Source organism: Xyrauchen texanus, chromosome 27, assembly GCF_025860055.1.
Source record: "Xyrauchen texanus isolate HMW12.3.18 chromosome 27, RBS_HiC_50CHRs, whole genome shotgun sequence".
NCBI classification, from domain to species: Eukaryota; Metazoa; Chordata; class Actinopteri; order Cypriniformes; family Catostomidae; genus Xyrauchen; species Xyrauchen texanus.
Window position 1 is genome coordinate 24,807,208 of NC_068302.1, and position 9,212 is coordinate 24,816,419.

Below are 9,212 nucleotides of genomic sequence, written 5' to 3' on the forward strand. Positions count from 1 at the left end.
GTCAATACTTACAGTGAACAGCAAATTCAATTTCACTCTGTTTCTCACTCAGAACTATTGTATGTATTCTGAAGACTTCAGGACCACTTTTATGTGGTGTTTGCCTCCTTTTTGCAGTTTAAAAGCTCCCAAAATTTCTCCTTAGCATTTCACAGAAGAACAAAATACATACATGTTTGGAATGACGTGAAGGTGATTAAAGATTTACATTTTTTGTAACACTTACTTTTAAGGGTCAAAAATAATTCACTAATTAAGCATGAGTAAGACAACAATTAAGAATTAACTGAATGTAGAGTGAGGCTATTTTAGCTATAATTAACAACTTATTAAAATTTTTATTTTGTGTAGAAATTCAATGCTCAATTTCAGAGATCTTATCTCAAGTTTACTTAAAGGAATAGTTCATCCAAAAAATGAAAATTCTCTCATCATTTACTTGCACTCATGCCATCCAAGATGTGTATGACTTTCTTTCTACACACCTCACCTCTGTAGGTCCTAACAAAAAAAGGCAGCACAAAAGTAAACCATTTGACTCCAGTGTTTAAATCCATGTCTTCAAAAGCAATGTGATAGGTTTGGGTGAGAAACAGATCAATATTTAAATCCTTTTTTACAATAAATTCTCCTCCCTGACCAGTAGGTAGTGATATGCATGAATAATATGAATTACCAAAAACAAAAGAAGAATATGAAATTGAAAGTGGGGATTAATCGTAAAAAAAAGACTTTAATATTGATCTGTTTCTCACCCAAACCTATCATATCACTTTTGAAGAACTGGAGTCTTATTGATTATTTTTTACGCTGCCTTCATGTGCTTTTTGAACCTTTAAAATGTTGGTACCATTCACTTGTATTGTATGGACCAACAGAACTGAGCTATTCTTCTAAAAATCTTAATTTGTGTTTTGCAGAAGAAAGAAAGTCATACGCATCTGGGATGGCATGAGGGTGAGTAATTGATGAGATAATTTGGGTGAACTATCCCTTTAACGATATTAAGCCAGTAATTAAAGGTAATTTGTATTGGCTAAACAAAGCTGTAGTGAATTATTTATAACGTATTGTAAAGTTAATTGTTTTACCTTATTTGGGTGTGTTTTGCATATTTTTCAGTTACAATAAATTAAGTTTACTACAAATACTGTAATCACCTATTACAGTACATGTCAAACAAATGAATAAGTTGTGTAAGTAAATGTTTCAATTAAGAACAAGGTGTCAAATTGTGTTTAAGATTTTAACAATTCTTTAGTAACATTTTAGTAAAAACAACAATAATTAGTCATAGTTTCTGTCTTAATATCATTCAGCAAACTTAAAATATTACATAAAAAGTGCAACCCCCTCCAATAAATAGTTTAAACTTTCATTGGATTTTAGAAAAAAAGGCCCATTATCAAAAATAAAACGTATTATTTCTATTATTACTGTTTTAATATATATAAATAAACCTTATTACCACATAATAAATGCAAAACAAAACAATAACTTAATAACAAATAGGTAAAATATCTACTTTAAAGCAGGGGGTCCTGTCATCTTTAATAGAAGATTTCAGTAATTTATTAGTAACGGCTTTGTAAAGCAATACTTAATATTGATACATTTATATATATATATATATATATATATATATATATATATATATATATATATATATATATATATATATTTTTTTTTTTTTTTTTTTACACAAAAGACATTTAATAAGATAGCCTCACTCTACATTCAGTTATGCATTAATTACTGTCTTATTCATGCTTGATGAGTGCATTAATGTGGACCCTTAAAATAAAGTGCAACCCAATTTTCATTTTTGGGTGAACTATTCCTTTAAAACACATCGGTTTTTGTAAACATTTTATTTAAATAAACGTACCATCTTGCTGACAGCTTAAAGCATAGTGATTAGTGCACCCCAAGGTAAAATCACTTCACATGTGCTATAAATATTCAATATTTTTTTGAGTAAATGCGATTGCTAATATAGACATGCCATCCATGGTTGCTGGACTACTGTGTGTACTGTTATTTCCTTTTTCCTAATATATTAAAAATGTATTCATGTGCAAATAAATTATTACAATTTCTTAAATAAACAGAAATCTGAAGAAACTGATATCTTAAAATACAATATTATTTCTTTAGTTTTGTGTGAAATTGAGTAAATACATTGCTAAAGAAGAGTTTATTATTATCATTATTATTATTATTATTAGCAATTTTATGTTTGTTATTTACTATATTCAATTGTGTCATTTATCGGCATTGTATTGGCCTATCGCCCACCCTGCTCACTGGATAAAAAACCCATATCTGTCAAACACTAATAGTGATGATTATAATGTTCACAAATTTTTCTTTCTTATGTGGGGTCTCTTATGTGGGATAGCTTCTCTATTCTAGCCTATCCATTCTGGTAGTAAGGACTGTGGATTTTTGTTAAAAGTGCTCTGAGTAATAAGATTGCGGGTTAAAGGTTGGTAATGTTTTGTCTTTTTGGTTGAGTTTTATATTAAAATATTATATAAATTGTCAAGCCGGTTCTCGCCTCCTCCTTTCCATTAATTCTTTACAGTAAGGTTCAACAGTGGGCTTATATATCTCAGCAAATCATTTTAAGCATTATATGCAGTATAAGGCCACTAATAATTGTTAAATGGCACATTTTCTACCTGCATGAGAGTCAGCTTAATTATTTTAGTTAGCTTTTATAGAACAGGCGCAGCATCCATTGTCCATTGGCAACAGCTAAATTCCAAGGGAGACTGTGTGAAATCCACAGGATTACACTCATTGCATTAATGACTGAGCAAAAGAGAGAAACAGTAACTATAGAAAACAGTGTAATTACAAGGACTGGAGTTTGAATTCCCATCACAAAGAAATATCTATAATGCATAATAAATAGATCAGTCTTAAGCAGTGAGATATTCCTGCTTGAAAGATGTTGTAGGTCTGGCAATAGCATCCAGCAATCAACAGAATCCAAACTGTGGGCATTTATATGTTTATGTTTTGAATGTTGGTATGCTGGTGTGACAAGTCAGTTTGCAGTTAGTTTGATCAGTCTGTCTATTCTGTATAGACAACTGACCTTACTCAACTTCTGAACCAGCAAATGTGCATTAGTTGTAACCAGGGTTGGGGAGAAACAGGACTACGTATTTAAAATACATCATGTTAGTAACTGTATTCTACTTCAGTTATAGTTTAAATTATCGGTTACATTAAATACAGTTACATTCAAAAAGTGGAGTGGTGGTGGTGTAGTGGGGTAAAGCACTGAACTGGTAAGCAGAAGGTTGCTGGTTCGATCCCCACAGCCACCACCATTCTGTCCTTGAGCAAGGCACTTGCCCTGTAATAAAGGCACTGTAAGTCGCTTTGGATAAAAGTGTCTGCCAAATGCCTAAATGTAAATGTAATATAAAATGTATATGCATTATTTTGAATACTGAAGAGATTACTTTGAATGTTATTGTCATTTGTTTCATTTAATGTTTAGACTATTCAGTTGGAAAACCTTTATCCATATAAATGATATCTTAATTTGTGTTTTGCAGAAGAAAGCAGTGAAACACTTTCTTATGATGTGTTACATATGAAGTTCATACTGACGTCATTGAGGAACTTTCCCTTGGGAGCTTAATAAAGGAGATACATAATGTTTCTACAGCTTAACAAAAAAACAGTTAGAACAGATGAAATATAAATCGAATAAAAACACAGTCACATGCCTTGTCACTGTTTTCAATGCGATTAGGATATTTATTTTTTTACAAGAAATGCTAACCAATTTAGCCTTTAACATTATGAGAAAGCTACAATAATATATTTTCTGCCTCATTCTATGAACAGAATCCACATGCGATCCAAAAAGGATGTTGTTGTGTACACTCGGTGGGGTTTTAAAGTTTGGAGCAGCAAAAATAGTTAAACTTCTGTACATGTGAACATTTAGCTTTATGCTAAGCTAAATGCTATTTTTTGCTTTTAAATGTGTTTGTTCCCAGGCAGGATTATATTGAGTTCTATGACAAAATGCATGTTATCTCTAGTAAGACATGTTATATTAGAGCAAAGATGTACTGCAACAATCTTTTTCTTAATGAGAATTTAAATATAGATTTTCTGTAAAATATCTAAAAAACAAGATACATTTTCTTGAGTAGCAAAACTGCATAAGATATCTATATTTATAGATTAAACAAGTCAAATTTTTTCACGTGCTGAAGAAGTAATCCAAAGTATTTAGATTATGTTACTGACCTTGAGTAATCTAATGGAATAAGTTACAAATTAAATTTTACAACATGCATTCTGTAATCTGTAGCAGAATACTTTTTAAAAGTAACTTTTTAAAAGTGTGCTGCTTGGCTAACTTAACCAACAAGACAACCTTAGTCAGTGTTACTGGTGAATGGCATGGCTATGCTACTCCATGAGCTAGACCAGAATCAGCGCTGGAATTCATGCTGATCTAAGCTATTTTTCACAAGGGCACTTTCAGTTAAGAAGCCTGTGTGAATGTTACTATTGTTCAGATTATCTAGACTGACTCAAGTAATTTCTCAAGTCAATCTACAACTTTACTGATATGCATAGAAAATTGTCCAGTTAAGAGAAACACCATCAACAGCTGGATCAACAAGCATGTGAAGCTCTTATGAACGAGAGGATAAATGCTCAACAAGAGTGGAGAAGCCATCAACTACATGAAGAGTCCAGTGAAAACCACTAGACCAAAGAGCATCCAATAAAGGCGATGGAGCTTAAGTGTCTAAATGCATTTCCTCTCAAAGAATCAGATTCTCACAGCACAATATTATGATTATCCACAGCACTTCATGCCTTACATACCTCAAGAGTGACCTCATACATCCTGCCATGATTAAGCCTTGAACCCAGTCTTCCTTTCTCAAGTTCCATTAACCATTGAGTCTAAACATTAACCTGTCATAAAGATACTCAATACTTCTCATCTTTATTTATGAGCTCATGTCAATGGGTTATGGTTCAGCTATTTGAATATGCAAACCTGCCTATGTGAACTAACAGAACCAACTCAATAATAGAGCATGCACTTTTAACTGCATGGTCTTAGGCCACAGTTTTTATCTGAGGTGCCAAACTTGAATCATAAAGTAAAATTAAATAAACAAATGGATCAAAAACAAGATATTCAAGTGGCCTTATTTTGAGCACTGCAAAAAGAAAAGAGCTCATCTCACATTCTGACTGTAATGGAGAGAAAATGAGCAGTAACATAATTAGCCATTGTGTTTACAGGGGCTGTGTTTCAATGCTTTTAGTCCCAACCCAAAGCCATGTAAAATGAGTATGATGGGAAATGTTTGCTTTGACCTTGCAGAGAGATAACTGACTGCCTCTGCTGCCGGGAAGCACAGCTCTCAGATCTACAGGATGTGGCTTGTTTTACCCTGTGGTAATTCATCAACCTGAACTGACTCCTCTTTAATCCCCAGCTGATGGTATGATCAGGCAGGGGCGTCGGACTGGGGGGGTAAAGGGTACCGAGTACCCAGGGCCCGAGGCAGGGGGGGCCCCTTAGAAGTCAGTTTTCTATACATACATATTTGGTACGGGGGCCCAGCAAGATGGTTTGTACCCAGGGCCCAAAATTTGGTGCTACGCCCCTGTGATCAGGTTACCAGAATGAGTCACTTTAGTCTAATGCTGCTGTGCAATATCTGTTTCTCACAGACTGGTCGTCTTGAATGACTTAGCACTTTCACTCTAAATGTCTCTAGAGGGCGCCCATGTTTAGGGATGAACTGTAAACATTGCACAGCATTCCAAATGGTCAAGGCCTAGAAAGGTAGCTTGCTTTAAACTGAAAAGGCTCACAAGCTTTAGAAGATTGGACTGACAATTGTCACATTTTTAGCCATAGATAGGTTTCAGAATAGAGCTGTTCAGATTTTAGTAAAATAAATTCCTGTAGAGAATTAGCATTTTCGAGCCACGGGCTTCCTCTGGATTTTCCTATCGGTTTTTTTATAGCAGTTTTGGATATATGAGTAAAATAAGGGGGGGGGGAATAAACATAACAATTCTCAAGAGCAATTTTTGAAGGGGACACTAATAATACAGGCAAAATTGTACTTTCAAGGATACGTGTACTCCGAGGAAAGCCGTACTACTATTATTAGTGTAGCATGGAGCTAAAACAGGCAATATGGAGTCTAAAATGTACATCACTTAATATCAACTTCTTGTTTATTAAACTTGTATAAAATCAAAATCACATTTGTTATCATGCTGATATCTGGAGAAAAACTGCACTCTTCGTGTGATATTATATTATATTAACTATATTAAATTATATAAACCGACTAAATCACAGTGAAAGCGTTAAAATCGCACCCGGACTAGTCTAATCTACAAGACTAACGTTACATCACATAGTGTATGCGTACACTCTATGCGTGTGTGTGTGAGTGTGTCGTTGGTGAGGTAAAAGGGACGGAGGCAGTGGACCAAAGCACTGTGAGGCAAGGGAGGGGGGACTCAAAATGTTTAAAACGTTTTTTTGTTGTTGCCCCATTTGCATTTGTATTATTTTATTTCTTAAACAATTATTTTAAGAATATATCATTACATCCTGACCCCCGATCCCCCCGCGATTTCCGCCTATGGTCTGTGGTAAACATAAGGTTAGAATCAGTACAGTTATAACACTTTTTGCTATAGTCATGGTGCAAATGATGGTGGGTCTAGGGGGTCTAAGACACCCTTTTTTGTGCAATTTGTGAATTCTTGTTGGGTCTCATTTTAAAGCATGCGATGAATTAAATATTACGTTTACCTCAGTTATTTTTTAATGCTTTAGTATTGCATATATTCATTTTGATATCAAAATGTGTCATTCTGATTGGTGTGATTTTCTAAAACCTGATCGGAATCTGACCTGATCTTATTTGAGCAGCAGCACTGCTCCCTCCCTCACTGTGGTGCTGAGGGTGTGGTTAGGTGCCGGTTTGCAAGTGGAGAGTGAGATCTGGAGACGAGAATGGTAAGGATCATCACCTGGCAATGATTGTCTCTAACAGCTGTCATTGCAGTGAGAGTGGAAACGGGCTTTTAGAGTAAGCCAGATGGCTGTCACTCCCTTACAATTGGTGAGCACGGCCGCCCATCTGCCTTCGCCCAACAGCTCCGGGACACCTGCTGGAGGTGGTTGCTAGCTGAGCAATGCAACGTCGGAGCTGCCATCGATCTGGTGGTTCTTGAGTAGTTCATCGCTTGACTTACGTAGTGAGTCCAGTGCCACCAACCGGATTCGCTCGAAGCGGCTATACAGTTGGTAGAGGACCACATAGCAGCATATTCGGGTGCCGTCGAGCCCCAAGACCCTTCTCTTTCTCTCTTGTTCTCCTGTCTCCCCTCCTCCCCCTGCTTTCCGTCCTGTTCTTCCTCCCTGGAAATGGGGAGGATCCCCTCCCATACTGGCTCCTTGACTCCGGGGATTGCACTACCCGCCGGTTTCCCCTGCCCCTCTCCTTTCTCACTCCCAGGGTGGTGGACCTTCTGCATGGGCACATGCGTGGAGCCTGGGCAGGTCTGTTGGAGCTGCAGGGAGCCCAGGCATTTCTGGGACCAATGCCCAGTGATGGAGTTGGGGACATTGATTCGGGCCCCCGACATATTAAACGGGGTACATACAGGCCTTGGTTGATTCAGGATGCAGCCAAACTTCCATCCATCAATTCCTGGTTCAAGATGAGGCTTTGGGTGCTAGTCACAAGGTGAAGGTAAGGTGTGTGCATGGGGATATCCTCAATTATCCTGTAGTGACCATGACGATTCAATTTCGGGGGACAATAGCATACTGTCGAGGCTGCGGTTAGTTTGCGCCTCATCCATCTGTTGAATTTGGACATGAATTACCCAGCGTTTTCCAAGTTATTAAAGGAAATTTGTTTGCATGGGTCTTGTAACAGAACATTTCGGTGTGAGAATTGTGATGGGCTGGCTGGGGAGGTTGAGTGGGGGCCGTCTACATCAGTTCCATGTCAGGATGATGTAAGGGAGGGGGAAGTCTCGGCTTCACCAGCCCTTAGATGATTTCCTGCAGGGGATTTCCCTATGGAACAGATGCGAGACAAGTCTCTTAGGCACGCCTTCGACCAAGTGAGAGTCACTGATGGTCACCATCTTCAGCCAGATATTGCACTTGCCTATCCGTATTTTTGTATTATAAATGACCGGTTGTATCGAGTGATGCAGGATGCTCAGACAAAGGAAGATAGGACAGTTATTGATACCGAAGAACCGTCAGGAAATGTTATTCCAGATGGCTCATTATAATCCAATGGCAGGTCACTTAGGGCAGGAAAAGACACTGAAGTGTCTAATGGCCCATTTGTACTGGCCAGGCATTCGCAGGGGACGTTCGCAGATGGTGTGCGGCATGCCGTTAATGTCAGCTGGTGAATCCGCCAGCCACCCCAAGAGCGAGGTCCCCTTACATAGAATTGTCATGGACCTTGTTGGGCAATTACAGCAGATGGCACACAGGCATTGATTTGTGTTGGTTCTGGAGGACTACGCAACGCGTTATCCAGAAGCAGTGCCTTTACGCAACATCTCAGCACGTAGTGTTGCAGAGGCACTCTTCAAAATTAACTCTCGAGTGGGAATTCGAAAGAAATCTTCACTGATCAAGGCACTATTTTTATGTCATGTACACTATGCGAGCTGTATGAATTATTGGGCATTAAATCGATTCAAACAAGCATGTACCACCCGCAAACGTGTGGCTTGGTCGAACGGTTTAATAAACACCTTGAAAATCAAGATTCATAAATTTGTGCACGAAGACCCTCGGAATTGGAATAAGTGGCTTTAACCCCTGTTATTCGCAGTGCAAGAGGTCCCGCAAGCCTCCATGGGGTGGGGGGGCTGGGACAGGCTTTCCCCTTCTGTTTGGACCAAGCTACGCTCCAGTTGCTCCATCGCATGAAGGATACCAACACGCAGATCACTCATTGGTATTTGGCTCTTCAGCCTTTTAAGTTCGAGGTGGTACACCTACCGGGGGTGCAGATGGCTGTTGCAGACTTTCTCTCCATAAATAGGGGAGAGTACTGGGCAGGCCAGATGGCTCCCCTGTCTGAGTTGGGCAATTGGGTATGTGGTGATGGGAGCGTGGTTAAGCGCCGGTTTGTGAATGAAGA